The following is a 19,368-nucleotide window of genomic DNA, read 5'->3' on the forward strand; positions in this document are numbered from 1 at the left end:
GAAGGTACGGACGACAGGAGCAAAACCCGCGCACATTCAACACACCGACACGAAAGGAAATGCGGACGATACGGGTGTAACCTGCGCCACACGAGCTATCAACCCTCGTGGATTTGATCCTTTCCGACTGAAACAGTCACAACGCGCACGGAAACATCGAACACTGCACATCTGTACCTCCGATATCGTGTCAACAATTCCTGCATGTTGACGACATCAGAAAGTTATTTAAAACTAAGTGACGGCGAAGGAAAAGTAGGCTGCATCGCTAAACGTCATGGATTGGCTTCGAGACAGCTTCGAGACAGCCCAAACCGTTCAAATCATGCCAAAGCGACGGCTTGATAAGGATAAGTTAAACGAATCTCGAAGGACATGCTTATGCTGGCCGCAGACGGCGGAAGCAATTCAAAGGTAAAATATGTTATAAAATTTGTTTCTACGCTAAACTATAGTGTAAAATATAGATTGTTCTACGGTTATGTTGTCTCGCAACATCTATACGTAGTTGTGTGTAACGCGGCACAAAATTTTAGTATGCGAGTGTACTGGTTAATATTTTTGTCATCACAGAGGCCACAACATTCTCACAAGTATGGAGGTGGCGCTATTGTTTTTCCTCCGTGTTCTGTGATGGCGGTCGTACGTGCGGGGTGCTACGAGCGTCGCGTTTGCTTGATCGTGTGTTTTTGTGTTTGCTGTTATGAAGTGGGTCGCAGTTAGCGTGCACAGAAGTGCCTGAAGATACCTTGTGTCATGCTGCAAACTCGCCGTATGCGTGGCGCGCCAGGCAAATGTGGCCCAACGCTTTTATGCCGTGGAGTGCGGCCTCTTTGTTCTCGTTGTGGAAAGTTGGGTGGACGTAGCAAAGAAATGATGTGTGTTAGCGCGCCTCAGCTCGTCCACTACGCAGCGGCATGTATGCGGGGAGTAACATCGTCGACGCACAACCGGCAACTTGGAGAGCGCTTCGGGACCGCGTCGTACCATTCAAAAGGTAAGTAATCGTGCTGGCTAACTACACGCGTGTTGTGTGAGCTTCTCGTGTGTGCATAGCGTGCGCGAGCGTATGAAATAGAAGTCCCGCGACAACAGTGATACCTGTGCTGATGCTTGCTGAACGCTGGTTGTCAGCACTTAGTTACGCAAGTTTATTGCTTCGATGCGAAATTGATAATCTTGATAAGCGTTTTCTTCCGATGAGAAACATAACGTTCGAAAATAATCGTGTTCATCATGTGCGTGCTGCGCGTGAGCTCCCGCTTTTCTGCTGAAGTTACATAATAACGACTCATTTGCCTCTTCACCGATTCTTATTGCAATGACGTTTCCCTGCTTACATGGCCAGGAAACTTGTTTCATATCTACTTGTCCAAGGAAACTTGTTTCCTTGCCATGTTTCCTTGCCTCGACGTTGCAAATAATATCTGCGTACGAAGTTTACGGTTTACGACAGTTTTAGAGAGAAAAAAAATTAAGCAATCACAGCTTGCTACTAGTGCAACTTACTTTTTAAGACAAGATGTTTTGACATACCTTATACGTAACTAAACATGACAGGGGAAAGTTAAACTGAGTCATGAAAAAAAATGAATGGTTTTTGTAAGCAAACATTTATTTGCTATGTGCTGCTGCGTGTCAATAATTTTACTGTGATCAAAGGGTCCCCATTATCAAGACATTCATCAGTGACTTCTACTTTGTGCTCTGTTGCCACCCTGCAATAATGCAAACATTGTTTTTGTGACTATATTTAGATCCTCCATGCATGTGTAGACAATCTGACAGCTTTATAAAGCTACGTGCCAGTGCTATAAGTTAACACAAAACTTATTTTATAGTGGCGAGGCTGTGACCCACAACAGTGCCCACATAATGGAGGAGCCACCAGACCCCTTGGCTATGCCTGCCGTAGTGCAACGTGTAATCTGGATGGTCGGGTCAGGTATGTATGTAGTGTACGTGTTCCAAAAAGTAGCATCTCGGTATCATTTGTGGATAAGTTAATCGACATTAGTCAACACAGCTTACTAATTAGGCCAAATATTTATGCAACTTGCTGTTTATTTGTGTTCATAGGTGTTATGCACACCTTATTGTGTTCTATATAAAAGTAGACCTAACATGTCCTGATGTTAAGTATTTTTTCTTGCATCAATCGCTTGGCTGCAAGTTGCATTTTAATTTTGCTTACACTCTATCTATCACTTTTCAATCTGGTTTTCTTTTTTTTTGAAACTGTTTCCTATGCTGTAGGGTTTTATTTCCGAATTTTTAGTGTTTACACTACATTCTTGTGCAGCTTCTGTGCATATAAGAATTCAAAGTGCAATGGGCCAAATATGTCATAGGGGTAAGCACACAGTGTGCTTACCATTGTTTAACATTCATATTCACGATTATTTCTGTCTTGTTCCAAGAATAACTGCCACTGGAAAATACACATTTTATGAGCTTAAACTTCTTGAAATGATACATTAAGGCCAGTATTCACTGTGCTGCAGTTACTACAGTTCTGAAGTATTTTCTAGTAAGCTTGCTTTTTTCTCCCATTTTTTTTATATTCTTGGCAAGCTATCCCCATTCATACAAGTAGGCATTGTAGCAGTTGCGAGTCTGTTCATTGTATTGATGCTCTATTATTAAAAAAGCACACTGTTTCGCACATGTCTGCTTGCTCTTGCCATGTTTGCTGGTTATTGCAATGTTGCTCGTCAAATGAATTTGATTTTAACTACACCATGCAGAACATTCTGATTGGCTTTAGTGTAATTTTAATAGTGACAATCAATCAACAAGCCCTAATTCTACAGCTGTCAAGAAGTATTTCTAATACTTTGGGGTCCCTTTCCATGTTTTCTGTTTCATCCTGTGCATTTGGTCAGCACAGTGGGCATTCGGTCTATTCATTCCGCTTGGTGCTGCTCAGGTCAGAATATGTTCAACCTGCAAGTCCAAATTATAATATGTGTACGACTTCATTTACTGGCTGGATGAATTGAAAAAGCATTATATCTAATTCTAAGACTATTTTTGTCAAAAATACCAGTGTCTAGAACAAGCATCATATGCACTGCAACTCTTATAGTTTTAAGTTAGGTAGGCAAATATCTATAGGTATGTATACTTGTGCATATACTTTCTATATATTGGCTAGTGTTTTAGCAACACGAAACAGCCTATGTTGTCACTACTCTCAAGTCAAATTTATGGTTGATGCGCCGCTTGTTTTTGTTGTGCACTTACACTTATGTAGTGTCTTAAGCACTGTAGATGCCTGACAGCTGAAGTATTGCAGCAGTAGACAGTTTTAGTTTAGCGTACGCTATGTCATTGCGTACGCTATAAAATTGTGGGTCATCACTAGGCATGTGCACAACGCTATCTGACCGATGGCGTATGCATGCTATTTCTCAGATTTAGCATTACCGTCTGTGCGTGGTTTGCATAGTTTACGTTAAACATGGCGGTGGTCCCCGCTGCCCGCTTGGAATTGAATTTGGCACGGCTTTTGCAGAATTTGCTTCGTTCGTAGCAAATGACTGTGTAAACAGCTTTCGCTTACCCTCAGGCCGCTTTGACAACAGTGTAATATGGCTAACTTTGTGGAGTTTTCGAGATCGCTTCTCGTTTCGAACGACACGAAGCCTAACGAGGGAAACCTTCGAGATATGTCAGCGCCACCTGTCAGTGAAGTCGAGAGATAGGTGCGACAATGGCATATGGCCTCTGAGATCAGATCTCGCAGGCCAACTAAAACTGTAATAAATGTGTGCTGTTTAGCGTACACTGTACTATAGCGAATAGGCGTACGCTATTAGTTGCATATGCTATACTAAAACTGTCTAGTGTCGAAGCTAACTGGCACTTACTATTGCTACAGTATGCCAACAGATACCTATCACCGTATTTGTGCATTTTCTGAGAACCAGCCGTGTTTGCTAGGTGAAATTTGTAGTGTACTTATGAGTTTGCCGATCAGTTCATGTAACGTTTCAGGATAGAATTGACATGGGGAGGAAAAGGGTACCATACAACATGACTACTGCTAACTGACCATTTATTTTGATGGAAGGATTAAAAATAGCAACACTGGATGTGTGCTTATGTTGTGCACAATTTCGTTCAGGGGGAAGGCGTAAGTTGTCATATAAAGGCATAAAATCACAATAAATGGTATTTGTGTAATAAGGAAAGTAAATATAGGGGGGGGCGCAGACTAACTTCAATCACTTGTCATCTAGAAAGGACGCCTTTTGTTTCATGAATTGATCATGGGGTCTGGCTCACATGTCTTGTTTATGTGGTATGCTTCACTGATCTCTCGTGTCAATTTTTCACCGTAGGTGAAAACAGATGATCTTAATCCAGCCTGAAGTCCTATCGCGGCAATGCACGGCCAAACTGTACGAGCATGCTGGTCTTTTGAGTGAAATATGGGCATTTATTTGGCAAATTTAGTTACCGGCCAGTCTGCTCAGTGTAAATTTGACCAGGTGTGAAAGGAATACAGTGAGCTGCCTCTCATACACACTAGACAAATTTGGTGGTATCTTTACCCAAGCATACCTCCCTTGCCTGCTCGCCTTTCTCAATTCACTTGCGGACTGTCGTGCATATCCTGCCTACTTTATTTTTCGCTAGAATTGTGCGTGCATAGCAGTCCACATGAGAATTGAGGCTTGCTGAGTTAAAGATGCAACCCAATTTGTCTTGTGTTCGTCAGGGGTAACATAGTCTGTTCCTTTCATCATGTATATATTCGGTCGAATGTACATGGGGCAGACTGGCTGGTGCCTCAACATGTGCCCAGGGGAGCACCATAATTCACTCAAGGGAGAAATATGTTCGTGCCACTTGACGATGCACTGACACGACTGGTGCTGCACGCCAGATTTCGATTGTTCATCTATGGCAACCAAGTGACCATCAAAATCAGTGACGAATACCACATTAAGGAAATGGGACATGTGTCAGTTGTACAGATACAAGCTGTATTTTGGCTATCACTAATTGCTGAGAGGGTGATTAGAGAGTTACTAGGAGAGCTCTTCATCTGGTTGGCTGGCACAAACTGTACCTGTTTCTGCACTGCAAAAAGCTGAAAGACTCTACTTGGGCTCACTGAAACTGCTCTTTAAAATAAATTTGAAACAGGGTAAGCTCTATAATGTTGTGTGCAGCCCCTACACTAATGCCACTGGACGTACCTGCCATTTCCGGTTACATTTATCGCACGGTTAGACATACTTCTATTTGCTACCAGCACTTATTGACATAAAACCGATGGCCTATTGCACAAGCAATAAAAGCACATCAAAACGGTTGGAGTGACGTCAAATTTAGGTAGGTTAATGTAAACAAAGCAAATTAATTGCTTTAGTAAGAAAGTTGTGCAGACTGGGTGGGAATAGAACCTGGAGTGTGAAAGGAGCACGCTTCCCTTATGCCACGGCAGCTCTTTGGTTCTGGCTGACTTAAGGTGTGCCTAGTGCGTGTCACACTGCACGTCACATTGCAGCCATTTGGTTGAGTAAAGGTGCTTTCACGTTCCCACACGTAAGCAGTCTTAATGTGTCTCTGCCATCTTTTATTGCAGGTACACCTAGGAAATGTTGTATACATTGGCAACGATAACTGGGGCCTGCTCCAGTGCCATCGCCGGGATTCCCTGTTCTGCAAAGAACTGGCATAACTGATGTGGGGAGCCATGGCGCTTGGTGTAGGAGCGTCACAGGGGCTCCTTGTCGGTGCTTGAAGGACGGCAATGCTGTTGAGAAGCCGACATTGAGCCCCGATAAATTGGAAGCTGTGGGTAGTAAGTATCATTCACATTTTTTCAAGTTTGTTTTTGTAATGTTTGTAACAATACATGTATTGCACCGAAATGATTAACTTTTCAGATGCATTTGGTGCATATCTTTCGAAATGTGGTGCCCCTGAGGAGAAAAAATCATGTTCTCATGCTTGGTTTTGGCCGAGCGGTTGAATCGAGTGACAAAGTTTTTCGCGTTTAGGTAGCCCAAGAAACACTATCGTTTTTAAAAAGAAACAAAAGCAGAATTAACAAACCAGCTTATTTGTGGCCACTCATGAGTTGAATTTCTTTGTTTAAAAGTGCCTGCGAAGTGGCGCTAACCTACTTATCAGGTCCAGAATTTTCGATTAACACCGCTTCCAAAAGCTCGCGTTCTAAATTGGTTTTTCCACGGCCAGAACTTCCGTATTCGTCATCTGCGGATAGCAACGACAACTTTTGCAGTGTAGAGCAATGTTCAACCCTTCTCCCGATATGCAACACCTGTAGCGTAGTCGTAGCCGGTCGTTCAGGCACTGAATTGCAGTGCAGATGTAGGCAACAACAGAAGAGTCAAGACGAGAGACATGCGGCAACTCTTTAACAAAAAGCTTTATTTTTGCTGGCCCATCTTTATAGCCGTCAGTCACTGCATTGCACATGTGCAATTCGCACCCTTAGGAAGAAAGTAAACTCTGTCTGACAAGTGTACAGTAGGTGTGCTGATACACACAGAGCCAAGTCGCGAAATCTTTTCCACCTCAATTATTTTACGTGTTAGTTGATCACCTCTTCTGCTGGAAACAGTACACTGAGCAAACGACGGTTCACAGTCACACGAACTGCAATGACATTCAAGCCTCCTGTCACGCACATTTTTCTTGACATTGTATGAGTGTTCTCTCAGCCGGTGATTGATACAGCGTCCCATTTGACCTATATACTGTTTACCACAAGGGGGATACAATAAACTACGTTGCTAACACAGGTGACAAACGGAATTTGGTGTTTTGTTGCATATGTGTGGCGTGCTGTGACATTGCCTTTGATTACACAACTTTAGAATGATATGCAATTTCTTGATATTGTGAGAGCTTATGAATGTAGGGTATGACGGCCAGTTTTATGTCTGTCAGATGCAGTGACCGCATGACCTCTACTCTGAAAAGTGCATGCACCGAGTGGTTGCCATGTGATCACTCCATCTGACTTAAAGTGGCTGTCATACCATATATTCATAAGCTGTCTCACAGTATCGTGAAAACTGCAGATCGTTCTAAAGTTAAAGTTGTCTTCTTTGCACCTCAGAAGCTTATAAAGTTGTGTAATCAAAGGAAATGTTTCAGCGCAGCTCACAAGTGTAACAAAAAGCACAAAAATCTGTTCGTCACCTATGTTAGCAACATGAATTACTGTACCCGTATTTCTTGTGGTAAACAGTACATAGGCCAAACAGGACGCTGTATCAATGACCAGCTGAGAGAACACTCATACAATGTCAAGAAAAACATGCATGATAGTTGGCTTGCATGTTGCAGTTCGTGTGCCTGTGAACCATTGTTTGCGCGGTGTACTGTTGTCAGCAGAAGCGGTGATCAACTAACACGGGAAATTATTGAAGCTGAAAAGATTGCGCGACTTGGCTCTGTGTGTGTCAGCATCTGTACACTTATCAGAGTTGACCTTCCTAAGGGTGTGAATTGCGCGTGTGCAATGTGATGAGTGACGGCTATAAACATGGGTCGCTGAAAATAAAAGCTTTTTGTTGGAAGCCAGCACACGTCTATTGTCTCGTCTTTTCGGTCGTCAATATCTGTGCTGCAATTCACCATTATGTTGTACCAACAAGTCAAATTTATCACTCACTCATTGGAACTTTCATCACGAATGAAATGTGGTTTTGGTACCGTGGTAGAGCATTCACATCATTTGGTAATTTTTGTTTTCTTCCAAAACTGAACTCGATGTAACAAGCAGCCGTGGCATTGCAAGGAAGCTTTATGTTAAAGTAATATATTGATACTAACGTCTTAACTGCTTAGCGCAATAAAGGAAGTTGTGGGTATTGTTTATTGTGCTTTCCTTGCTCTTGTGTCCAAACTTATAGCTATAATGGTTAGGTTTTACTGAAATTTGCTTTTGATGTTTTGCATTATTCTCCTGCGTAAAGTCACTATTGTTTGTTTCACAGTTATGCGAAGCTTAAGTTGTTTGTAAGCATATTTATAGCCTGGTTTCACAGTAAACATGGCTTACTTCAGTGTTTCAGATGGCACTTTATAGTTTGATGTAATTGATGTCTCTGCAGGTTACCGCATTATTGACTTGGAAACCAGTGAGGTCTGGATGCAAGTGAAGCTACCGAGGGAGGCATGTGTGCATCACTTGTGCTGCTGGCCATCCTCTGCAAAAGTGATGGCTGGCTGTCAGTGCTTGGATGACTTTCTGTTACTCTACACCTTGGGCTGTGTTGACTACTTCACACTTGCTGCCATGTCTGCAAGCTTAGGCAAAAAGACCGGCTGGATGCTTGGCAGGAGATAGTATCCAACCGCAGTGTTACTGTGTTGTGTTGTACATTGCAAAGTGAAGGACAGTATTTGTGCTGTTATTAAGAAGTATAAATTGTGTTCTGCCATTGAAATAAGGGAACTCTACAAAAAGCAAAAAATTTCGAAGTTTGACCTACATAGGAAGGCAAAATATATTGTGTTGTAGTTGTAGCTGTTAGTATAGTCTTAATATGCGATAGAAGACCTTGATGTTTAATAGAAAATATACTTAAGTGTGTTATCAGTGTGTTATCAGTTTTTAAGTTACTGTTATATAAGTGTCATTTGTTTGCCAGGATGATGTAAGCAGACAGTAAATAAATGCATGGTTTGACATTATAACCAATTTTGTCTATGGCATTCACTATTATTAAAGGTGGACCAATGCATATTCATGGGTGCGTATTCAACCACCACATATTCCTCCTGCACAAACAATTCCTACATACTAGCGTTTGTTCTTAACAGCTGATGTTGGCTATTATGCAATTTCTTGAAAGCACATGCAGCTACCGACACATTATTTTTACAGCAACAAGTCGGAAGCAAAGACTGATTTTTTTCTGTGGTCTAAGCCTAAATGATATGTTTAAGGAAATGAACATTTGTGGAACATATTTATTTCCTGCTGCGAGAACCTTTATACGAGAACCTCTGCACATTGGACGTGCATGCTGCTTCTCTTGCTGTTATAGCCAAAATGAAAAATTGTTCTTATGAACCACTTCGCAGCTTTGCATTGTGCACTTTTACTTGCAGTTAGCATTTATATGCTGTGCTATGGACAACAGCAAGACAAGTCAGGCAAACCACCATGTGAAACACTTTAAAGATTCTGGCTTAGGTACTATATATAGTGCAAGACAGATGAGGTGCCCGTACAGCAGTGCTGTCAGCATTACATGGCTGACAGCACCGCAAACCCTTAAATTTATATTTGTTTGACAGATAATGCATTCTAGTAGTTTTCATCTCGTATATGCATGAAAATGTAAACAAGAACTGGTGAAAACAGCATTCTTTTACATACATAGTGTATCGTACCACAAGGTAAGGTACACAGATATCTTGGTAAGCTACACAAGATATATACGTAAAAAACGCTGTTTTTCAGTAATTCTTGTTTCACATTTTCATGCATATGCAACATGAAAACTACTAGAGTAAATTATCTGTCGAGCAAATATAAATTTAAGGGTTTGCAGTGCTGTCAGCCGTGTCATGTTGACAGCACTGCTGTTATGTATGTCAACAAATATTCTGCGATGTCAGATGAGTGTTGCTTGAACGTCACATACGTACGTTGCCTGAAAGCTCAAGTGACAAAAGGCAACATCCACATTACGTTGCAAAGAAGTTCTGTTAACGTTATGTTAACGTCGTGAATGTGCTGCTTAACGCTGCCACAACGTTACGGCCCAACGTTGTCTGGCGATCAAAAAAGAGGACATTAGCAGCATGTAGGCAACGTTATACGCCGACATTTGTACACATTCAGAGAACGTTAGGGCAACATTTTGCGTTACTTGGGCGTGGAGCTGTTTTCCCATCCACTTTCTGGGGTATTTATGCTTTGCAACTAGAACTCACCCTGGGAGTGTTCCCACCCTGGGAGTGGAATATATGTATGTCTATATATATATATATATATATATATATATATATATATATAGCCTGTTTTTGTCCCAGGAGCACCATTTTTCTGTCGCTACTTTGCTTCTTTATTTCCGACACGACGGTGCACTGACCTCCAGCGGAGCAGATACTGCCCCCTCCCTCTCTGTCGTCCAGGCCCCTTCCACGAAAAGAAAAACCTACAATGACACGTCAACCGGCGAACACACAGCGCTGCCTCAAATTCCTGCGACTATCAGTACCGCATTATCTTTCTTTCAAATTCGACACCCTCGCCGCTAACATACTCGCTGGTCACTTCACACAGTCGTTTTACCTTCTGTACTCTTTAGAAGAACCCTACCTATACAGGGTGTCCCAGCTATCACGCACCACTATTAAAAAAAGAGGAACGGCGTTACGCGAAGCCAACCTAGTGCGTATTGTTTCCAGTACAGTGGAGTCATCATCATCATCATCATCAGCCTATATTTTATGTCCACTGCAGGACGAAGGCCTCTCCCTGCGATCTCCAATTACCCCTGTCTTGCGATAGCGTATTCCAACTTGCGCCTGCAAATTTCCGAACTTCATCATCCCATGTGGTTTTCTGCCGACCTCGACTGCGCTTCCCGTCTCTTGGTATCCATTCTGTAACCCTAATGGTCCACCGGTTATCCATCCTACGCATTACATGGCCTGCCCAGCTCCATTTCTTCCGCTTAATGTCAACTAGAATATCGGCTATTCCCGTTTGTTCTCTGATCCACACCGCTCTCTTCCTGTCTCTTAACGTTAGTCCTAAGATTTTTCGTTCCATCGCTCTTTGTGCGGTCCTTAACTTGTTCTCGAGCTTCTTTGTTAACCTCCAAGTTTCTGGCCAATATGTTAGCACCAGTAGAATGCAATGATTGTACATTTCAACGACAGTGGTAAGCTCCCAGTCAGGATTTGGTAATGCCTGCCGTATGCACTCCAACCCAATTTTATTCTTCTGTAAATTTCTTTCTCGTGATCAGGGTCCCCTGGGAGTAATTGACCTAGATAAACGTACTCCTTTACAGACTCTAGAGGCTGACTGGCGATCCTGAATTCTTGTTCCCTTGCCAGGCTATGGAACATTATCTTTGTCTTCTGCATATTCATCTTCAACCCAATTCTTACACTTTCTCGATTGAGGTCCTCGCTCATTTGTTGTAATTCGGCTCCATTGTTGCTGAATAGGACAATGTACAGTGGAGTAGTCGCCAGTAATTTTTTCGTTACTGAGATTTTCGTTACGATAAAAGCATTGAATGCAATGTTTAGCTAGGAAAAGGACCGGCAATACGAAGAACCTTTTTCCTGGCGAAAACCCGTTCTCCAGAAGTCACTCTGTTTTTTCTATCCTGCGACGTGTATGATTGTGATCAAGTAACATGACCTTTAATTACATATCGCTCCTCACCAGCAAGACACCCACCGAAATCGCTGTCGAAAGCATATTATATACAGTCAGCACAAACTAATGAAATTATTATTCGTGGTGAAATTTCCAACTGCCGTACTGCAAACACGGGGGTCACCGTGTGGGAGCGCTCCGCACTAATTTTGGTGTATATATATCACCGCTCCGATTTAAAAGGGGACGCCAGTAAATAATAATAATAATAATAATAATAATAATAATAATAATAATAATAATAATCAACAGATCACTTGGAGTTCGTTAAAGGGCCTGTTACCAGGTTTGTGCATTACAAAGAGGCAAGCGCGTCTCGGCAAATTATCAAACCCCGCACATTGCGCGAACATAGCTGAAACTTCAAACGAAAGTCCGTGCCCCTATTGAAATTTTTACTATAATTACTAGAAACAACTTTGGCACTGCAGTCGTTCAGCTAGAAAGGAAATTATGGTTATCACATAGATTTGTTTGATCTTCGTACTTGTGGCTTGAAACTATCTTGCGACTAATTTTCTTCGCTCTATCTGTCTTTATCTGCTTGAATTTAGAAGCTATCCTGCATTTCTAAAAACTGAAGGCAATATGACTCTGCGTGCCTTGCATCATTACTGTGGATTGTTGTATTTACGACACAATATTTTATTGAAAGCGTTCCACTTGCAAAATCGCAAAGCCGCTTGAAGCCAGAAGGGCGAATTTTAGGCAAATGCATGTGCCTTGATATAGCACCATGCTTGCAGCTGCCTGTAGACATTAGCGCAAGCGTTATCTCTAGACATTTTTGCAGGAAACTATGCGTGCGCCCATCTTCTCGAGCGATCCCCATTTCCTGCCGGAGAATCAAAATCACAGGTATAAACGTCTCTACGTCAGACGGACTTTCTGCAACGTCACCGATTATGTTACATGACGTTCGGTAAATCAATTGTAAAGCGCGCGAAGCCACCCCTAGAAGTGCGCCGCACCGCAAGAAGGAAGAACACAAAAGAAAAGGAGGCGGGGCTCGTGACGTAAAGGGGAGCGGTTCCTCGGCCCCATTATGTTAGAAGACCGGGAAGAATGTCGCTTGTTGATGCTAAACGGGGCAAAGAAAGAGGTTGTCCAAGTTGCCAATGAAGCTCGCCTCGTGGCAGGGTAAGGCGGCATTTTAATTTCTCCCATCTTCTCTGACAAAGAACCGTTTTGATAAGTTCTTGCGGTAAAGCACTCTCTGATGACGCTTTGTGAATTATAGTGCATAAACAAAATTTCATAGGGGCACTGATGAAGTGCTCTTTAATGTGTGTATCAATGTAATTACCTACACCACAAGCAACAACGACTGTTGGGGTTAAAACCCGTGGCCTTAGCACTTCAGCACGAGTTTTGCCGGGAATCAGAAAAACGAAAGATGAAAGACTGCAGCGAAAATACGTAAGTGTTACCGCTGGCATGCCGTGTTCCTCACGATTAGGACATCGCACTGACCTATGTAAAGAATACTCCGAGCCATAGTGTCACCTGTCACTTTACTGACCTTTCACGTTGCTATGAATGACGTTTGTGATATCAGTCCTCTAGGAAAAGCACCTAATGCCATAATCAGAACTGATATCACGAGACCGCAACTTTGGTCCACATATATCTTTGTTAAAAGGGGTTTACTCGAAGGTATCAGGAGAGCCTCCTCCTACGAAGTCATTGTCAGCCACAGTATGAGCCTACCATCTTAATTTAACAACTGCCTTTCCAGTGTGACGCGTGGTAATATTAGAATTACTCTCTTTTATTAAATAATTCATTCATTGACTGTATCGAAAATTGCGGAAGAAACCATTTCACGTTGACAGTCGTAGTTAATGCGTTAGAATTGGATCAATATAGCGATTCATCCTAGAGCACTGCACGGGCCGATTTTTTCAGCCCGGACCCGGCCCGGGCCCGTTTTTACGTTGGGCGCCCCGCCCGAGCCCGATCAAAACTTTTATGGTGATACCCGGGCCCAGCCCGGGCCCGGAAATAATCTACGTTACCCGCCCGGCCCAGCCCGCCACCCCTTTACCTTAGGCCCGAGCCCGGCCCGAGCCCGACTCGAAACCGGCCCGAACCTGGCCTGAGACCGAAAAATAATGTCTTTCAGAGTTGAGACGCCCGAGAATAACTCGCTGCCCGTTACATGCACACCACCAGAAAACCCGAGCCTGGCCCGGGCCTGCGTCAAAAAACCCGAGCCCGGCCCGGGCCCGGGTCAAAAAGCACACGCCGTGGCCGAGCCCGGGCCATGGGCCGGGCCGGGCCCGGGCTTTCGGGTAAGCCCGAGCCCGTGCAGTGCTCTAATTCATCCTAATGCCACCGTCGAAACGAGTCATGTATGAGACGTTTACTCCAGCGGGACTCTTTCGCACTTCCCTAAGAACACTCGACGTTATCTAACGCTATCGCCGCAAGGCCTGCATGTGGCCTCCTAATCGCATGGCGCGCAGGTGCTTGCGAACGCTAAGAAAGGCGTCATACGGAAACCGGGCTCTTCTATTGTGCTTTTTTTTATGGACACGCTGCACCATCTAGTAGCACTACCGAGATGTCTGCGCGCGGCGTCCGAGGCGAGAAGCGTGGTGCGCCGGTGCCTGCGAATGCTGAGCATTGTTCCCCTGCTTGCTGCACACTCTGTGGCACATACTTAGTGACACATATTCTGTGACTCAAGCTGGCGAGAGGTTCATTGAAGAATAACGAATACACGGTGCATTCAAGGCGCATCTCGCTAAAGCGTTGGCGTGAAAGGCGTTCTTTGAAAAGCGCGGTGAACACGCAGTGCATATGGGGCACCGCCTGCTTAAGTGCTGGGTTGCGGTCCTTGAGCAACCCTTTTGACGCCGCCTTGGAGGTCCCATCCCGCACAAAGCCACCGTGACATCATGAACTTTGACGGTGTCAGCTAGTGCCTAGTTGATATTTTATCAGTAAAGATGCACGTACTACACTGTTTCCTAAGGAAGGCACAGACCGAACTTAGCACATTTGCAGAACGTTTACTGTGCCTTTCTCGCCGGCTCGGTCTTGGCCGAGGCTGCGGCGGTAGACCCGCAAGCCAGGCACGGTCCCTCACGTCTCTCCCGGCTCGGTCAACCCCAATGAGCTGGCCCACGACCAGGCGCGAGGTCTTGTCAACCGCGCCGGTCTGAGGGGCCCGGTTTCGCAGGGGATCGACCGGACCACGGACCCACTGCTTACTTTCCACGACATCACGGCTCTCTACCAGCTGGGACGCAGGCAGTTCCCGGCTCCTCACCCGTAGCTTGGCAGACCCCAGGCCTCGGTGTTGAGAATGCTTCAGACGGGCTCATTTCCGTCTCGATCCAGGCTGAGCCACTACGCTCCGGTTGTAGATCCCCGCTGCCCCGACAGCGGCGAGGAAAGGTCCACCTTTAACTATATGCTGTGACAATGTTCTGCCTTGCACCACTCGCCTTTCAATAGGCAAGAAGACTGGGAAGAAGCCGTCAAGAGCGACGACCTTCCAGTCCAGCTTCGGGCTGTCCAAAGGGCCTGTGAAAGGGCTGAAGATCACGGTCTTCTGCCCCCGGTGCAGGTGCGGCCCGCGACTACGAGAAAGTAGTCCCTTAGGACAAAATAAAGTTTTTTGTCTCGCTGTCTGTCGCTCTGTCTGTGCCACAGTGACACATATATGCGAAAGTACTTGAAATCTATGACGTCAGCCTGACGTAGAAATGAAAGTTCGTCCTTCATTACCCTTCTAGTAGTCAACCTCTTCTCGCGAACTTGACAATAATGTTTCGAAGTAATAGTTGATCAGCGTCTAAATTGTTTTAACAGCGAAGCTGTTTAAGCTGGAGCTAGTCCGGTGGTGTACACCCGAAACGTGGGCCGGTCCTGGAGGTAGTGCAGAAAGGGTCCAAGCGCAATGGCACATACCCCTGTGAACCAGCGAAACTGTTTAAGGTCGAGGATAGTCCGTCGAGTGTACGCCGCAAAACCTCCGCCTGGCGATGGCGTCACCATGCCATGCGTGTTCTAGCAACGCTTCGCCCCAGCTGTGCCGACCGCGCCGAGTCTCGCCCCAGCGGCGTGAGCCGTGACGTCATCGCGCGAAACGCATCGCTTCGCCTTAGCTTTGCGGAGCCATGACGTCACTGCGCCGTGCGGAGTGGTTGCCGCGGCTGCGCAGAGGCGGAGCTAAGCCGTGAAGTCACTGCGCAGACCCACGGGACATATAGCTCCGCGTCGCCACCGCGGCGATACCAATGCCTCGCCGTCTCCGCGAAGATAGGGCGGCCGAAGAAGAGCGTCACTGTCGAAGCCACCACGCCGCTACTCAAGAGCGAGTGAAACGACTTCGGTCCGATCCAGAGTATCATGCCGCCGAAGCGGCGGCGAAACGTCGGCGATTCGCAAAAGACCAGGAGTTACAGCCCGCAAAACCGAGCAAAAGCGTTTGAGCGTCCAGAAGCGTCCAGATACTTTAGTGTGTCATGAGCCAATAAAGGAAGGAAGAAAGAAAGAAGAAAAAGCAGAAGATAAAAACAGAACAAGAAGACACGAGGACTCAGTGGTAGAAATAAAGAAGAAATAAGTTATAAAATAAGAGCTTCCGAATAAAAAGAATACATTATATGAAAGCAGAAGAAGAAGCGCAAAAGTGCGCGTGCAGCTACGTGGCCAACGAGAGAAGAGACACGTAGCCGAAGAGAGCAGCCCAGCTACGCTCTGGGACGCAGGCAGGCAGAAGGAGCTGGAGGCTGGAAAGGACGGGTGGATCGCGGAGACGGCGGCAACCCAGTGGAAGCTGTTCTTCGGCTGCCGCGGCCACGACCCGCGAGCTGAGTGGACGTTCCACCGGAAGCCGCAGCTACAGGCTGACGCACCGTATCCCGGATTCGCTGCGGCTACGATCCGCAGGCTAGCGGAGTTGATCGGGCGATCCAGGCGCCTCGGTCACCCCACCGTCCTGACCCCCGAACCAGGCCAACCGTGGACCGAACGTCGGACACAGCGACTTCGAGTCTACGACGAATCGGCGGGCCCAACGACGTGTCGTCGGAAGCTGCGACGACGAGGTGACGTGGTCACGTCAAGGGACTTAATGTAAATACTTTGCACTTATGAATTTTAATATCTGAAGACTCTGGGGATTTTCTAGAATTTACTCGTGCTGTAAATTGTTTGTTTCGTGCTGTTGTCTTTGTCGTTTTTTTGTGTAATTATAAATGTATGTTTTAAACGTTCGACTTGTCCCTGTCTGTCTTTAGTCCACCGAAAGTCGTGACATAGTGACAGCGTGTTTGTTGCTCCTAGGGGGGTCGAGGATTTCAGGGTGAACTTGCGCTAAACGTGGCTGAGTCTCGAAGCATAACCTCGCAAAAACTTGGATAAAGCTAAGTGGGGTCGCCAGCTTAGCTGCTTGTATAGTCTAAACACTAATTGTGTGAATCTGTCCATAATTTTTTGTGGTTCTCTTTAGTGTTCCTCTAAATTGGTTCGGTTACAGAAGGCCGCAAGGTTCGCCACCCAGTGCGGCCAAAGAAAGCTGTTCGCTTTAAAAATGAGGCATGAAACAAAGCCGGTGCATCACACCGACTGGTTGGTGGGCAGAGTGATGTCGGTGTTCGCCAGAGAGGGATGGGTATGCGAGCACGTCGTTCAGTACAACGCAACAGCAGTTTTCGTCGTGCCGCGTCTGCAACCATGAAGTACACAGCTGCATTCACGAGTATATTTTTAGGCCGCGGCGGCCGCATTTCGATGGAGGCGAAATGCAAAAACGCCCGTGTGCTTGCGTTGTAGTGCACGTTAAAGAACCCCAGGTGGTCAAAATTAATCCGGAGCCCTCCACTACGGCATGCCTCATAATCAGAACTGGTTTTGGCACGTAAAACCCCAAAAAGAAGGAGTATTTTTTATAAGTATACATCAGGCGTCGGTTGTAGTTGGCGGTGTGCTTGCAGCTGCCGATGAAGCTTACTTCTCTGCCACTTTGCTTGCTCCGCAAAGGATAGTAATTGTGATGGCTGCGGCAGTAACAAAAAAAAGCATATTGTGAGGCAGGGCACACGTGCGCTCTATTTGGCCTGCCTTGCGCAGCTGCCATGAAAAATCTGGTTGCCGACACTTCCTTGCAACTACGAGTACCGCATCGTTGCATGGCGCCCATATACGCGAAGGCTGTTTTTTCAGTCTCGCCTGAACAACACACCTCTTGCAAATGCAGGGTGAATTCATTCCCACAGTTACATGTCAGTTCGGTGTGAGCTCTTCATTGGGGCATGATCCTTGGCGACCTCTCGGTTCAACTTCGGGCTGTCCAGAGGCCCTGCAAGAGGGCGGATGGCCATGGTCTTCCGGTCCCTGCGTGGGAGTGGCCCGCGACTGCTACCGACTTCCCCTGAAAGGGGTCGTCTCAACGCAGTTCCTCAGGACCTGAATAAAAGTTCTTTGTCTGTCTGTCTATCTTGGATGAATACCAGAAAGAAAACAGCATAGCTGTGTAGATAGCGTATCGCATGATCTCGAAGCATGATAGTTATATCATCTGTACAGAAACTCAGTTGCTCATATGTAGATTACTCCGTTACGACGATTCAGTGAATATGGCGTTCTGCTGGGGTGCACGCTGTCACGGGTTTAATTTTTGGCCTGCGAAGGCCACATTCTGATAGAAAACAAATCGCATTCGCAGATTAATCTGTATGTTACAGATGCCAAGACGGTCTAAACTATAAGGCACAGCTCTGCTATTGTGCTTCTCAAGGTCCACTCTATAGTTTTGGGACGTAAATCCCCTCTATCCATTAATCAACTTTCTATCGCAGCTTAACAGTCCTTGTTTCTTTGTGCGGTTACATGAGACCATCACAGTGAAGCTCGACGTGTGCGCTAGCTCTGGGTAAAGTTTTTTATTTTTTTTAATGAGTTAGCATTGGTAGGGTACTTGACGCGTTTCCGAGGGCTATCTACGTTTGTATCTATATGTATCTGTGCATCTAATCTAGGTTAGTATCAGTAGAAGAAACGTTTCGATTTGGAAGGGGTGCCGGCTAGGCCGCGCGCGCGAACGTTCGAGTCGGTGATGTTGAGGGCCGACTTTAGATTATGCTCCATGTAGGCATCACTGCCTCGCTTGACCCAGACAGTGATGTCAGCATAGACACTGAAATGTATGTAAACAGTTTTCCCGCCTGCCTGGATCACTACGTAGTCTAGGTCGAATGGTTGGCGCATAGGGCTGCCGTGCTGACGTAACAGGGTTCGAACCCAACCATGAGATCAACGTGTGTCATTGAGTTTGTGCCACTGTGTACATATGTGCGAAGCTTCTTCAACGAAGCTTCTTCAGGCTGACATAGGTAAGTAGGTAAGCACCGCCGTTTGAAGACGCTCTTTGACGCCGACTTGGAGCAATGGATATGTGCCATTCAGTCTGTGCTGGTCTTCAATGTACCTCTTTGATGTATACCGTGCCGCTCTTCGACGGACGTCTTTGACGCCGACTAAGGTAACTAGGTATGTGCCACTTGAACTATGGACCTCTGCATTCACAAAAACAAGATTGTTTAAATTTATTCAATGCTCGGTGGAATTAAACCTACGGCAATACGGTTCCTCAAGAACAGCAACCCGACGTTTTAGCAGGCTGCGCCACAAGTGCATTGGGTAGGTGCTGCTTTTGAATGAACCTCTTTGACGTCGCTTGACCGAGCTGCACCACGAATGAACTGATTATGTGCCACACTTCAGTGAACCTCACGCCAACTAGGGTCCCTGAATATGTGCAACTGGGTGTGCGGCAAGTGAGCGAACAATAGACCGATCCCACCGACCGATCTGCGGATGCGCCGGTTTTCCGGACGTAGCCCTGCCACCATCTTGGTTGTAGTCAACTGGTCAACCTCACTACCATAACCTCACCACCGCAGTCCCCGCTCGTTGAGTACTGCGCACGAGCTTCCCAGACATCTCTG

At 45.7% G+C, this 19,368-nt stretch overlaps 1 long non-coding RNA gene across 1 annotated transcript; it reads left to right on the forward strand.

The window, feature by feature from the left end:
• The first annotated feature begins 658 nt into the window (after positions 1 to 658).
• On the forward strand, positions 659 to 8,426 carry LOC125942988 (uncharacterized). Its single transcript, XR_007465464.1, has 4 exons — positions 659 to 997; positions 1,842 to 1,945; positions 5,600 to 5,818; positions 8,106 to 8,426. It is a non-coding gene; the product is annotated as an uncharacterized LOC125942988 (long non-coding RNA).
• Positions 8,427 to 19,368: the final 10,942 nt, after the last annotated feature.

The sequence above is a fragment of the Dermacentor silvarum genome, chromosome 2 (assembly GCF_013339745.2).
Source record: "Dermacentor silvarum isolate Dsil-2018 chromosome 2, BIME_Dsil_1.4, whole genome shotgun sequence".
NCBI classification, from domain to species: domain Eukaryota; kingdom Metazoa; phylum Arthropoda; class Arachnida; order Ixodida; family Ixodidae; genus Dermacentor; species Dermacentor silvarum.